The sequence below is a fragment of the Somniosus microcephalus genome, chromosome 26 (assembly GCF_052327205.1).
Source record: "Somniosus microcephalus isolate GS21.2 chromosome 26, FLI_Smic_1.0, whole genome shotgun sequence".
NCBI lineage: Eukaryota > Metazoa > Chordata > Chondrichthyes > Squaliformes > Somniosidae > Somniosus > Somniosus microcephalus.
Genome location: NC_141012.1, coordinates 20,644,472 through 20,659,688, shown reverse-complemented (window position 1 = coordinate 20,659,688; position 15,217 = coordinate 20,644,472). Strand labels below are relative to the sequence as shown.

General features: G+C 44.2%; 1 pseudogene; it reads right to left on the bottom strand.

The window, feature by feature from the left end:
• Nucleotides 1-5,225: 5,225 nt before the first annotated feature.
• Nucleotides 5,226-15,217, bottom strand: part of LOC147100337 (large ribosomal subunit protein eL43 pseudogene) — an 84,733-nt pseudogene continuing 74,741 nt past the window's right edge.

Below are 15,217 nucleotides of genomic sequence, written 5' to 3'. Positions count from 1 at the left end.
TGAGAAACAATCACAGCTGATTAACTCTGTCTCCTGCAGCAAGATAAATAATATAAAGTGACAAATGACGCTTGTGAAATAGCCTAACTGTACAGAGATGTTTCCCTTCCTCCATTTGAAGTGCTTCCAACACCTGTAAAGTCTCACATGAGCTGTGACAAGGCACGTATTTTTTAAGAAAATCAAAATTCTTGCCCCGTCTTCTGCCAATTTCTCTCCTCCCTCCTTTAAAGAAAGAACTTGTATTTATATAACGTCTTTCACAACCTCAGAACCTCCTAAAGTGCTTTACAGCCAATTAAGTACTTTTGAAGTGTTATAATGTCGAAAATGCGGCAGCCAATTTGCACACAGCAAGATCCCATAAACAGGAATGTGATAATGATCAGATAATCTGTTTTAGTGATGTTGGTTGAGGGATAAATATTGGCCAGAACACCAGGGAAACTTTTTCTGCTCTCCTTCGAAATAGTAAGACATAGAGATTTCTTTAGCTTGCAAGTGTTTAGAGCCAAATCTATGTCCAGTGGCACCTCATTGGAAGAACCTCGCTCACCATTGACAGATCGCTTCTTCATCTCAACTGCAGCTGCCATCTATTCCAGCAACATTGGTGCCCTTGACAAAAATCACACCTTGGTCCTCTGAATCCTTCCACGATCAGCCCCAACACCAACATCACCAGTCCCACCAACATCACCACCAACATCACCACCAACAACACCAACCTTCTCTGCCATCACCTGATGCTGCACTGGACACGGGCCATCAGCACCTGACAACATTGCTGCCCAGGAGGCCAGTGATGGCATCACCATGGCCAGATTTACTTCACTTGATGCTGTACACACTGGCTGCCACATGATGCGCCAGGTTGACACCACCCCACACCAGCACCTTAAATCATCCCTATAACATCCAAGCCATTCCCCCGAATGGCCTACTCTTGCTCCTATTTTTTTTATGTTTATGTTTCACACTCATCACAATAGCGAGGGGGGGGTTATGTCTCAACATTCACTGGAAATCATGAAGACACTTCTCAAGGTGCGCACAGATCTGTCCAACAAGGTGAAGTGTTGAGAATATAGATTTCAATGTTTGACAACACATTAACAGAAACTTCACATGAACATTGGCTAAACCTCTCAAGTGCCTACCTTTGTGTGTTGTTAGTGGTATGCTTGCAGTAGGATGGCTAGTGAGATGGGGAAGTGATAATGTAGATAGAGAGGGTTAGGTGGAGGTGCAAGGTAAGTTGGTGGCAGAGTGATGGAGATGTGATGAGTGGCACAGCAGGGTGAGTTTGAGTGTGGCTTTGCAGTAACATTTCGTGATCTCCTGGGATCATTGAAAGGTTGGCGACACTGCCGCCTGGGACTCCTGACGACATCTCTGCTTGTGTCCTCCTGTGCATTGTGTTGGTCTCCTGGGGAGGTCTCTCTCACCCATGGGAAGGGAAGAGAACTTCCCTGTGTGCTGTGATTCCCTCCATAAGCATATGGAGGGACTCATGCGTGAGCCTGGGTGCAGATGTGCACCTTTGTGCAGTGCTTGTTAGTGTTTGCAGCACCTCAATGCTGCAGAACACTGACAGTACAACTGTCAAAATTAATGTGGACATGGTCCCTTTAAGGAAACCAGCTGATGACGTGTCATCAAATGACATCATCAGACCCGCTTCCTGTTAATTGACCAGGAACCCCGCAGGGCAGGCTTAACAAGACCAATCTATGGGAAATCAATTTCAGAGAGCGGCTGCAGACAGGAGCGGGACCGGAACCCACCAACCAGCTCTCCCACCACCATCCCGCCTCCGCAGGGAAAATCCAGCCATTAGTTTCCATTGTGACATCAGAAGTGAAATGATAACATTATGGCGATGATCAACTTATCCCTAGCTAGCACACGAAGCAGGATGCCAGTGCTCCTTCATGCATTGTCTGTTCTCCCCTTCAAATTAAACTCCACATCCAGTACTTCCTGAACAACATTTTAAAACCTCATCCGATTGTCTTCTATGTATTGTATAGAACCAAAGATACATGATTCTAAGCAGTAGCACATCAGATTTTTATGATGTTCCAAAGCCAATCAGCTTTAGCATTTCTTTAAATGTAGGCTGTCTTCTGGCTGTCTAACAGGCAGTCCCTTTAAGGTGCCTTCAAGGACCGCCTATTGGGCCGCATGTGGACCTGGTCTTCCTGAGTGCAGCTGGCATTGGCTGCCTCAGGGCAAACCAATCTTGTAGTGGGGCCTCAAAGTAGTGTTAGGCCCCTTATTTGGATCAGCAAAGGGCCTCATACCTGTTTCAGGCGTGGGCACTGCACGGTGAATTTTTGCCATTTACCAATATGGCGGGCAGCGCACTTCTGGCTCTTAATGAGCATGCGCTTCCTGATCATCATACTGGTGGATTTGGAATCCGTTTAGCGCCCAAAAAAACAGGCACTGCGCAGCCAAAATTCGAGGCCATACTTTCCAGCAACAAACACTGGAGAGTGATTAGGTGTGGAAACCCAGACTGAAGTTTACTCCTCCATAGTGCAGGAGTACTGAAAGTAATTGTACACTTTAATCCTGAGAGATTACATTGAAGATTTGAACACTTGAACACATGTATGCCACTTCACGGTACCAGATTTATACTGATTTATATTTATAGCAGAGCTTCGGGCCCATGGATGCCAGGGGAGCAAATAAAACCTGACAAATTGAAGCCTTCAAAAGTTCTGTATTAAATTACAGATCTCTGGTATATTTACAACGCCAGTTTAATGCTAGCTCTGACTCTGAATAGGCAGTGATTCTACTAGCTTCAGGAAAAAGGCGGGATCCACAATGCTAAGGATATACACAGGTGATGCCTTGGTACAGCCAGATATTCAAGGCCCAATCTCCCCCAATCTGATCATTCATGATGGGTCTCAATAATTACCTATCTTCAAACAACTGGTTAAGATAACGGACAGACTTTATTTGTTCACATTTTGAATTATATCTGCATTTGGTTGTGGGTCCATTCGGGCATAGTTTGTATAAGTTAAAACTGTTTACCTGTGTGGTAGATCATGTGTTGAGCTGTTTACCTTTGATGTAAAGTTTCTGTTCGTTATTTACAGTCTGCTAAATATTAAATGTGGAGAATGAATGCTCCCGTAACCATCATGCAAAAGGAACCCAATATTCTTTGAGTACCATACTATAACATATCTGTGTCAGGTGGTGGTACCACATGTGTAAAGAGAATAAAGACGTGGCCCAGATTTTGCAGTCAGTGGCAAAGGAACAGCGCTCACCTTTCACTACGCTGAAAGCTGCCCACAAACCTTTCACGACCTTTTGAGCGCAGACTTGCTGTCATCAGGGGTCTGATCTAGCACGGCGCCCTGTACAGTTTGGTAGTAACTATGATTTATCACGCCGTTAAAAATTCACTTACACCTGAATGCACCAGCCCTAACCTTTCCTGCCATGCTTAGTGGGTAACTGGTGGGTAAGTGCCATAACTCCATGTCCTTATGTGTATTTCAATGCCATGTCTAACAGCGAGGTACTGTTACAACGCAGCCTGTGGTGGAGCAGGGTAACTCGGACCGCAACTTCCGGTCTGAGCTGAGCTCAAGGCCGCGATCTTACCTCTGGAGACGTGCTGGAGGCGGGACTTCTGGTTTCCGGGTTTCAGTCCCTCCCCCAGCAACGTCTGATGAACCCACGGTATTTTCCCTTGATTGGCCTTGTTACCGGCCAATTAAGGGAAAGCCAGTGACAGATGACGTCTGTGTATGACGCTTCCTCTGTCGAAAAATTTTTGACAGATGAATTGTCAGCGTTTGACAGCTTTGAGAAGCTGTCAAACACTGACAATCTCTGTTTTAAGGTGAGCCCTTGCACAGAAGGCTCACCAAGACCTCTCTCCTCAGCAGAAAGCAGATGGCTGCTGCATCTGAGAATGCAGCAGCCATTCTGTCATCTCTGCCGTTGAGATGAGGCACCTCCGGATCCTCAAAGGCTGAAGCCTGCAGAAAGAAACAAAGTCAAGGAAACGGGGTTGGGACCCGCTCCCAATTTTTCCCATTTTCCCAGCAGTCCCGCCTCCAAACCCACCTCCTCAGGGCTGGACCCAAGTTTATGGAGGGTGGAAGATGGGAGGCTAGTTAGGAGAGCATTAGAATAGTTGAGTCTAGAGGTAACAAAAGCATGGATGAGGGTTTCGGAGATGGACGATATTACAGAGGTGGAGCTCGACGGTCCTGGTGATAGAGAGGATATGGGGTCAGAAGCTCAGCTCAGGGTCGAATAGGACACTGAGGTGGAACGCAATAATCTGCATTTGTGCTTGTAAGCAGCAGAGCCTGGTCATTAAAGCTGTCACTCCATTCTACAATATGCGAGACTACTAAGCCATAACGAACAATTCCGGGACGCTTAGGAAGATAATTTATATAGCAGACGGTCTCTCCCATTCACGGTATTACAGGTGTGTGCTTATTTCAAAAGAAAGGTGCACCTTTAGTTCTCTTAAAGAAATGTTAAAGGGAAAGCTCACACAAATCAGGCCCGTGACCCTTACATGAGCATGTGCCAGATCCCTATGGGGAAAATAAAATTGCCAAACTTGCCTGCTTTAAAGACTGTACTTTTTAATTTGCAAATAGCTGTTCCATGTCATTGGAATGATTGTAGCTATTACACTCATCTGGTGTTCATTTTCAAAGTCCTGCGGACTTGGAGTCCAGCACACCCCCAGATTCACTTCTGAATTGTGCCCATAACCGAAACGAACTGTTGTTCTATCCACACGATGCCATCCTGTGGCTTGGGATAATTATGGCCATTATATTGAGCAGACATTATATTCATCCAGCTTTCAGCGTCAAACACGAGATTGGCTGTTTTGCAGATTACTCCAATAAAATCTCGAACCTTTTTCTCTCTCAGAAGGAACTGGCAGATGGTCCGCTGTGGTTCACAAATAAAATTATTGTGATCCTTCGCTGAAATACTCTTCTTCCTTTAAAACTCAATTGAAAGTCCTCATCAAGGACTTTTGTCAGCTGATCAGGAAACCAACTTAAACCGCATGTCAACTTTAATTTAATATTAGCCAATATTAAAAAGGTTTAGCCGATTTTCTTTTGTTGCCTTTGCACCAGCTCTTCTTCTTCTAACCCTTTATTAACAAGTTTGCTGATGTGGAAAGGATCAGACTCTCCACCCTGCATTTATTGGTCCTTCAGCTTCTGCAGATGGCGAATCGTAAACTCCACAGTGATGGCAGAGGTGGTGTTCTGGCCCAGGCTTCTCCAGCCATCGTCTTCAATGCAGAATCCACAATGGCAGATACCGACCGACCGACCGACCCCCCTCTTCATCTTAGTCTGCCTGCAGAAGGAGCAGGTGTACTTGGCGTGTTGGCTGATTTCGATGTTCTTCACCATTTTGATCAGCGAATCTCTGTATTTCGCCACAATCCCCACCTTCTTGGATCCGGCAAAGAGGGTTGAAAAATCTTGCAATTGGAATCATTGTATAGTAATTAAAGTGTCATTGTCATAAATAATGCTTACATTTAACAATTCAGAGTACTAACTGGTGGCAGCCACGTAACTCCCTATAATTGTCAGCCTCATTTAGACAATGACAAAGACAAGGCTGAAGCGTTTGCAACCATCTTCAGCCAGAAGTGCCGAGCGGATGATCCATATCGGCCTCCTCCTGACGTCCCCACCATCACAGAAGCCAGTCGATTCACGCCACGTGATATCAAGAAACGGCTGAGCGCACTGGATACAGCAAAGACTATGGGCCCCGACAACATCCCGGCTGTCATGCTGAAAACTTGTGCTCCAGAACTAGCCGCAGCTCTAGCCAAGCTGTTCCAGTACAGCTACAACACTGGCATCGACCCGACAATGTGGAAAACTGCCCAGGTATGTCCTGTCCACAAAAAGCAGGACAAATCAAATCCAGCCCAATTACCGCCCCATCGGTCTACTCTCAATCATCAGCAAAGTGATGGAAGGTGTTGTCAACAGTGCTATCAAGCGGCACTTACTCACCAATAACCTGCTCACCAAAGCTCAGTTTGGGTTCTGCCAGGACCACTCAGCTCCAGGCCTCATTACAGCCTTGGTCCAAGCATGGACAGAAGAGCTGAATTTAAGAGGTGAGGTGAGGTGAGACAGCAAGGCAGCATTTGACCGAGCATGGAATCAAGGAGCCCTAGTAAAATTGAAGTCAATGGGAATCAGGAGGGAAACTCTCCACTGGCTGGAGTCATACCTAGCACAAAGGAAGACGGTTGTGGTTGTTGGAGGTCAATCATCACAGCCCCAGGACATCACTGCAGGAGTTCCTCAGGGCAGTGTTCTAGGCCCAACCATCTTCAGCTGCTTCATCAATGACCTTCCCTCCATCATAAGGTCAAACGTGGGGATGTTCGCTGATTACTGCACAGTGTTCAGTTCCATTCACAACTCCTCAGAAAATGACATTCAGGCTTGGGCCGATAAGTGGCAAGTAACATTCATGCCACACAAGTGCCAGGCAATGACTATCTCCAACAAGCGAGAGTCGAACCACCTCCCCTTGACATTCAATGGCATTACCATCACCGAATCCCCCACCATCAACATCTTGGGGATCACCATTGACCAGAAACTTAACTGGACCAGCCACATATACTATGGCAACAAGAACGGTTCAGAGGCTGGGTATTCTGCAGCAAGTGTCTCAGCTCCTGACTCCCCAAAGCTTTTCCACCATCTAAAAGGCACAAGTCAGGAGTGTGATGGAATACTCTCCACTTGCCTAAATGACTGCAGCTCCAACAACACTCAAGAAGCTTGACACCATCCGGGACAAAGCAGCCTGCTTGATTGGCACCCCATCTACCACCTTAAACATGCACTCCCTCCACCACCAGCATACCGTGGCTGCAGTGTGTACCATCTACAAGATGCACTGCAGCAAGTCGCCAAGGCTTCTTCGGCAGCACCTCCCAAACTTGTGACCTCTACCACCTAAAAGGACAAGGGCAGCATGGGAACACCATCACCTGCAAGTTCCCCTCCAAGTTACACACCATCCTGACTTGGAAATATATCGCCGTTCCTTCATCGTCGCTGAGTCAAAATCCTGGAACTCCCTCCCTAACAGCACTGTGGGAGTACCTTCACCACAAGGACTGCAGCGATTCAAAAAGGGGGCTCACCACCACCTTCTCAAGGGCAATTAGGGATGGACAATAAATGCTGGCCTTGCCAGTGACAGCCACATCTCGAAAAAAAAATGATATTCTGTGGGTAAAATTATGGAGAAACCACACATCTGTTGTGGGTTCAAGTCCCACTCCAGCGACTTAAGCACAAAGCTAGGCTGACACTTCAGTGCAGTGTTGAGGGAGTGCTGCACTGTCGGAGGTGCCGTCTTTCGGATGAGACGTTAAACCGAGGCCCCGTCTGCTTTCTCAGTTGGACGTAAAAGATCCAATTCGAAGAATAGCAGGGGAGTTATCCCCAGTGATCTGCGCCAATATTTATTCCTCAATCAACATCAGAAAAACAGATTATCTGGTCATTATCACATTGCTGTTTGTGAGTGCAAATTGGCTGCCGCATTTCCCACATTACAACAGAGACTCCACTTCAAAAGTACTTAATTGGCTGTAAAGCGCTTTGAGACGTCCGGTGGTCGTGAAAGGCGCTATATAAATGCCAGTCTTTCTTTCTTTCTTATTTTGTCCTGGTTTAAATGCATGAATGTTTGGCTTGCAAGCCAGGTTTTTTTTTTGAATGAAGACATCTGCAACATTGTGTGCCAGCACATTGCATCGTTTGTCTGGACATTTACATTTTAAAAGTTGCATTTGTCACAAAAAAACACTGGAGGTCATAGCCCAGTTGGTAGCCAGTGTACCTGCAATAGCCAGCAGTACTGCCATAGGACTCCAATGAGAGAGCTTCACTGACAACCTGTCAGCAATGTGTCCGCCATGGCTCTGTTAGTAGCACTCTTGCCTCTGAGTCAAAAGGTTATGGGTTTGAGTCCCACTCTAGAGCACAAAATCGAGGCTGACACTCCAGTGCAGTACTGAGGGAGTGCTGCACTATCAGATGTTCTGTCCTTCGGATGAGATGTCTGCTCTCTCAGGTGGACATAAAAGATCCCATGACACTACTTCAAAGAAGAGCAGGGGAGTTCTCCCCAGTGTCCTGGCCAATATTTATCCCTCAATCAACACAACTAAAACAGATTAGCTGGTCATTATCACATTGCTGGTTGTGGGAGTTTACTGTGCGCAGATGGGTTCCCAAGTTTCCTACATTACGACAGTAACAACACTTCAAAAGTATTTCACTGGATGTAAAATGCTTTGGGGCATCCTGAGGTTGTGAAAAGCACAATATAAATGCAAGTCTTTCTTTCCTGAACCAAACTACAGCATAAACTCTTCCCAGATGGCCTTTGGGAGAAGAGTGTGTTCCAGAATCTGCTGCAGGGGCATGTGTTTTCATTAGTTAGCTTCACACACTTTATATTTATTTGAAATATATTGCAACATTGACATTGGTCCGTAAAGGGATGTAAGTCACAGTGTGTTTTATCTTAAAGGTTTTTCAAGATATTGGCTTTTGTTTCTTTATTGAAGTGGTTGGGAGATACCATTCAATAAAAAGAGATCATTATTTTCATTGTTGAGTTTTGTAAAGATGTCCAGTCCATTACCCTACCTAATGTGATAGCTTGCTTCTGATACAGCATTATAAAGTTTAAAGTACTTGTGTTTACAACCATTAATTAACCACGTGGGTCTAGCTAGAACTGTGGCTAGCAGATCTTTTATGAAACTGGGCAAATAGATAGCAAATGCAGTTCAATGTGAATAAGTACAAAATAATTAATATGGGAGCAAGGAGCCAAAGAGTCATCTACATGTTAAATGGAAGAGTAGTAAAGCTTACTTATCACAAAAGAGACAATGCGATAGTGAATAAATCTAAGAAGCTATCAGCCCCATAGTTAGCTGCTGTAAAACAAAAGCAATAAAGGTGCTGGGCTTTATTATAGAGTTTTGGAATTAGGTTGCAGGAATGTCATTAAACTCAAGATTATAAATGGATTTAAAATGCAATAGTCTGACTTGTTAAGCATAATTTCCATTTCCTGTTCCTACAAATCCTTACATATCAGAGCCTGTTGTCAAGCTGTTTTGCACCCAGAAAAAAATTAAGTATCATCGTTATTATTCAATATAAAAATATCACCTCTTGAAACTAGACTCAGGTTTGATTCAGATAAACCTCTTCGTCACGTAGAGCAGTGTTGAACAGCCTGGAGGAAGAGCTGAATGGCCAGTGTTTGTTCCACCAATAGCACCTGGGACTGCAGACCGTGAAACAAATCTCTGAATTGGCCTGAGGCCACTCATAACCTCTAATTGACATAAAAAGAGAGAGTGAACAAGCTGAGACAACCAAAATCAGCTTGCACACAGGCCGGGGTCTACATTCCATTCAAAGCTAATCTGCGTCCAGAAGAAGGTAAAGGATAGCTGTCCAACCCATTCAGCCAGAAGCCCCTTGGCAATATTGGCCATCAAAATTTAAAATGACAAAAGAGAATCTAAACAATTGAACCACTTCAATCGTGCTTGACTTCTAAGAATCACAAATCAATCCCACATGAAAATTTTTAGAGTGTTGATTATTTCAATCAGCACCTGTTGATCAAAATGTGGCTTATGATCATTCATGAGCGCATAATTTACTAGAGAAATAAATCTGGATCAAGCCTTCTGTGGTCATGGTGTAGACATTTTATGGCTATTGTTTGAGCACTGCCCCAACGTCCTAAACAGCTGTGCTGATGGAGCACAAAGGAAGTGGTTCATTGCACCTCCAGACACAACATGGAAATTTCTCTGCCTTCTTGTTCAGAAAGTGTAGAAGGGAAAGGAGAGCCAGAGAATTCTTGTATTAACATCAAATACATAATTTCACTTAAATAAGGCGCTAAAGCAATTCCTTGTACTAACCCTTAAAGAGACCTGACCAACACGGCACACTAAAATCTTAAATAAAAACAGAAAATGCTGAAAGTACTCAGCAGGTCAGGCAGTATCTGTGGAGAGAGAAACAGAGTCAACGGGCTAGATTTTCGAGGAACCGTCGGGCAGGGTTTCAGGCATGTGGGGGGGGGAAATCCCGAATTCGGGGGTCCCGACACCATCCCACCCAAAACCCCGCCCCACGTAAGTTTCAGGGGCGGCGGGTACCCGCCCCGCACTGGGACCCGCCGAAACCAGGCGGGAAGGGATTACTGCCAATTAACTGCCCGTTAACAGGTAGTTAACAGGCAGTTTTTAGCCTAATCCCTATTTTGAGGGGTTTCGTGTGGGTTTCCCGACGGCTCCAAATCACGCCAGGTTGGAGCAGGCGGGCCATCAGGTTGAAGGAGTTGGAGGGGTCGCGATGTCGGCGCTCAGGTGAGTGATGGGTGCATGAGTGTAAAGGTAAGTGTGTTTGGTGTGTCTAAAGTGTGTAAAGAGCTTTTACTTACCGGTACTTACCTTAACAGCCTTTCTTCCTGTAGCTGTTGGGAGCTGCATCACTCAGCCAGCACTGAAAGCTGAACGGCTGCGATCTGTCAAAAGTGACAGCCTTCAGCTTTGAGTGCCGGTGAGAGTTCTAACTGAGTCTGCGTAGAAGGACTCATGTCAGAACTCAGAGTGTCAGTGTTTCACAGCTTCAAACAGCTGTGAGACACTGATATTTCATCTGTCAAGAACTCTTGACAGATGAAATTGCAGTCTGTGACGTCACCTGTTGCTGGGTGGCCCTTAATTGGCCTGCTGAGCCCGCTGGGCGAGATCAACAAGATCAATCAAGGGAAAATCGCGCGGATTGGCCGGACGTCGAAGTAGGCGGGTTAAAAACCCGAAAGGGGAAGTCTCGCCTCCTTCCCAACAGGTTCGGTAAAATCTACCCCAACGTTTCAGGTCGATGACCTTTCTTCAGAACTGATGAAAGGTCATCGACCTGAAACGTTAACTCTGTTTCTCTCTCCACAAGTGCTGCCTGACCTGCTGAGTATTTCCAGCATTTTCTGTTTTTATTTCAAATTTGCAGCATCCGTAGTATTTCACTTTTTTTTTTAAACACTAAAATCTTTATTCCCGTCACTGTATTATTCAGGCTTGTGAAGGAATAGACATATTCTGAAAAATACACCAAGCTATGAACAGAATTTTGACTTTATTAAAACATGACATACTGGGTCTGGAAGTCTGGAAGCCTTAACAATCAAAAAACTGTAAACAGCATACAGGCTTTTGAGATAGCGTCGGCACCTCATGTGTTGCTATTACTACTGCAGCTGTAATCTTATATACAGAGGAAAGGCAAGCAAGGTCATTCCACCACAGAATCCAATGCAAAAGTACGTCCAATTCAAATGGCCTTGTTAACCTTTATTTAGCAATGCAATGTCATACCCTGTGTAAAATAGATTGGTGCTTTGATGGAATGGAATATAATTTATTGATCCTAACAAAACACAAAAATGTGCCCTTGCCTCCACCGATCCTGCAGTTAGAGGGAAAAACATAAGAGTTAATGAAAACGAATGACTTAACTAGACATTTGCTGCTAATAGCTGATTCATTGCAAAACTGAGCTACTGTGACATCATAAAATATCCATGGGACAGTGACCTGTTCTGTAATTGAATTTCTTTCTGACCCTCCCCTCTATATCTATGAAGTATAGTGATAATGTGACGTTGGCTATCAGGAAAGAGTGCAAAAAAAAAAGATCCATTAAAAGTTGAGAGCAGTAGAAAATGTGACTCCGTGACTTCAGGAGCTTCCATTACAATCAGTTCCATGCATAGTCATCAAAGCCTGAAGTTTGGTGTTGAGAGCTTTGTAAACGCTTTTGATAAACGCACCAGTGTGGCACAGAGAGATTTTGTACCACCTCATGAGGAATGTATTAGTCGACAGATGCCTTTTGGGGAAAATGGCTTTATACCTGGTCCAAAAATTAATAAAGCAGCCTAGGGTAGAACAAATGAATTACTATTCAACCACTACTGCAAGCATGTGTGTTACTTTACTCTTTTAGTCAGCTTCTCGCCAGTAAATTGAAGTGCTTGTGTGGGAATGAGAAAAGAAGAGTGGAAATAAAGGTGTGAGAAAGAAAAATCAGGACAATAAATTTATTTGAAAAGGAAATTGGGATTTCAGATATAATACATCAGCTGATGTAACACAATCGGTACGTTAGAAATCTGTAATCTAGGTGAGAGTTTGAAGTCAGCTCAGAAACCTTGAGGGCAAAGTTGAATGTGGTCAGGTTCCTAAGATTGAATTACAGCACTTGGCTTACTCCTATAAATTTGTTTTTAATAATACCGTATCATTCCTCCCCCCCCATCCCATTGTGCTGGTGGCAGCCCTCTTGTAACTTGTCCAAGTGCCCATTCTTCATGTCTGCGCCCATACAGCAAACGTTGGCAAGCGATTTCACTATGAAAGGCATCACAGCTCAGCCCTGTCTGGTGCTCATCTGACATTTACACGTGCATGCTCTTTGGAGCAGGCATCACTGGAAGAATGGCCCATTTTATATAACGTGGATCACTCAGTCATACTCCCGCCTCCGAGCCTAAAGGTTTGTGGGCTGAAGCCTCCTCACAGGATTTTAGCTCGTGATTTAGAGTGGAACTCCAGTGCAGTACTGAGGAAGTGCTGCATTGTTTGAGGTGTTGTCCTTCAGATGAGACCTGTTTTGATGGTTCACATTGATGTTCAAGGTTCCTTGACATTTATTTGAACAAAAGCAGAGAGTTATACCAGTGTCCTGCCCACTATTCTTCCCTCAACCTACACCACCACCAAAAAAAACCCCACAAATGAACTGGTCATTTATCACATTACTTTTGATTGAATGAGCCTATCATGGCCCAGAAATTCGGGTCCCAACGCGTGAGTACGCACAGGGTACTCACGCGTAGGCCCAATGAAAGTGCCGGTTTCGTGCATGCACTGCGCATTGAACTTACATTTTTTTTGCAGGTTTCTCCGGGAGGGTAAGTCTTCAGCAGTTACACTTTTAAAAAGCAGGCGCAAGGCCTGCTTTTAACAAGGTAAGTGGTGAATTAATTAAAATTAAAACATTTTTTTCCACAGGTTTATTATTTTTAAATACTTTAAAGAAAGATAAGTTTATTTTTAGCCCCGTTAGAAAATGTAATTAATTTTTTCAAAAATTTAAATTATTGTTTAAAATAGTTATTTTATATAACTTATAGTTATTTTAAAAATGTGATTTAAAAATAAAAATTATTTGAAGTTTTAGTGATGTTTTGGCGCTTATAGTATTTATAGGTTGACAGCTCCTCCTGTCAAACTTATGAATGAAGCATTCCCTGCTACCATTGGCTCTCCATGGCCCACGTGATCCCAGGGGACGCATCGAACTAACTGCGCCCCTGGGATACGCAAGCACTGCGCGCTGACAGTTGGAGGAGGCCCAGGATCGGAATCCCACGTGGGCCCACAGCTCAACGGCCGGCGCGCAAGGTAAGTGCAGGTCGGGGGCTTGCACCCGCGGGTAGCCTCCGACCCGAATTTCTGGGCCATACTACCCAACAATCGTCACTGCACTCCAATGTTATTGATTGTGTGGGGATCTTTGGAGCACTGACAGGGTAAGGCAGTATATAAAAGCAAGCAATATTATTAAAAGAGATCAAGAGCAAGGATACAGACAGTATTTATTCTGCTCCTACCATTGTGAGATAACAGCGCAGACAAGGGATAAGAGCTGGGCCCTTCCTGGTCTCTATTATTCGGTATCACACAGAGCATTAGAGAGCTCAACCTTCTTATTTTCAAGCTGTATTTTGCACCAAGGTCTGGGAATTTAACTGTTTTTGAGCAGATAAGAACTGTTAATAAGTTTTTCCTGGCGTCGTCAATTTCCAAAGTCTCTCCAAGTTTTCACAGTAGAGGTCAGTTTCAGGATGGATATTTTGTGCTCAGATGGTCACTGCACTGTTAAAAATGATTTTATTTTTCTGATTTCCTGTGCCGTTCCATGCGGGCTGGCAACCCTTCAAGCACACCAAACAGCCATTTTTCACACTTGAGTCTGGACCATAATTATCATCCGGTTATTCAATCATGGGGGGAAATGAACTCTAATCCTATCCTCGCCCAGTGTCCACACAGGAGCACCTTTTCAACAGGATAGCAATCAGCAACAGGCTTTTTTTTTTAATGCTCCACAGGTCAGGGACACTGAGGCCAATTGTAATGGCTGCCTCAAATACTCTACCTGACGTGACACAGATCACTGCTCCTTATTAATCCTTCCTAGTTCTTTATGAGCCATCAGGGAGCCCAATCCCCACTTAAAAGGCTTAGGGAACAGGTCTACAATTGACCAAAACACAAGCCAAAGAATGGAAGTCACACAGAATTATTCTGTTTTATAGCCTTTGTGGTCCCCCTCCTTGGGCCAGAGCAGAAAAGTATTGGTTTTACTTCAGCAGCAAGGAATACTGCACCAAGGGGTTCCTGAGGGAGGTCTTCAGCTGTCACTTACCGAAGAGTTTTATGGATTGTTCAACAACAACAAAATTACTAACTTTTTAAGAACCCAAGCAGCAATTTTGCACCAAATGATTCCAAGACAAACGTGTGATGAGCAATCAAACAGGCTTATTACAAGCTCATGGGCACTGTCAAAGCCATTATTGTGGGTTCTCCCAGTTGAGATCTAGGCACCTCTGATAACTATAGCGGAGCTTCCACTGGGACCAAGATGAAAAGTTTGTGAGACTCGACTGCAGAAATGGTGAACTCTTTTGTGGTTCCACACATTTCCTCTATTTCCACTTCAATAGGCAGTAAGTATAAGTCAACTGTACCAAAAATTGTTTTGGCAGATGTTTATGATTGAAAGCATGCACATATCTTAAAAATTGTAAAAAGTCTGTCAGCGCTTGAAGGGCAAATTTCTCATTGATTACTGCCATTTCAAGTCTGTCCTTCTAGGATGTCCAAGTACCTTCATAACTGTGTTAGACTGCTATAGAAATTCCAATAAAAATGACAGCTTTTACCCTTGGCTCCTATTGAGTAAGTAATCGTAGCTGTATTTTAAATAAGTGCTCCAAAGCCTGTGTGGAAAAAAGTTCACAAAAT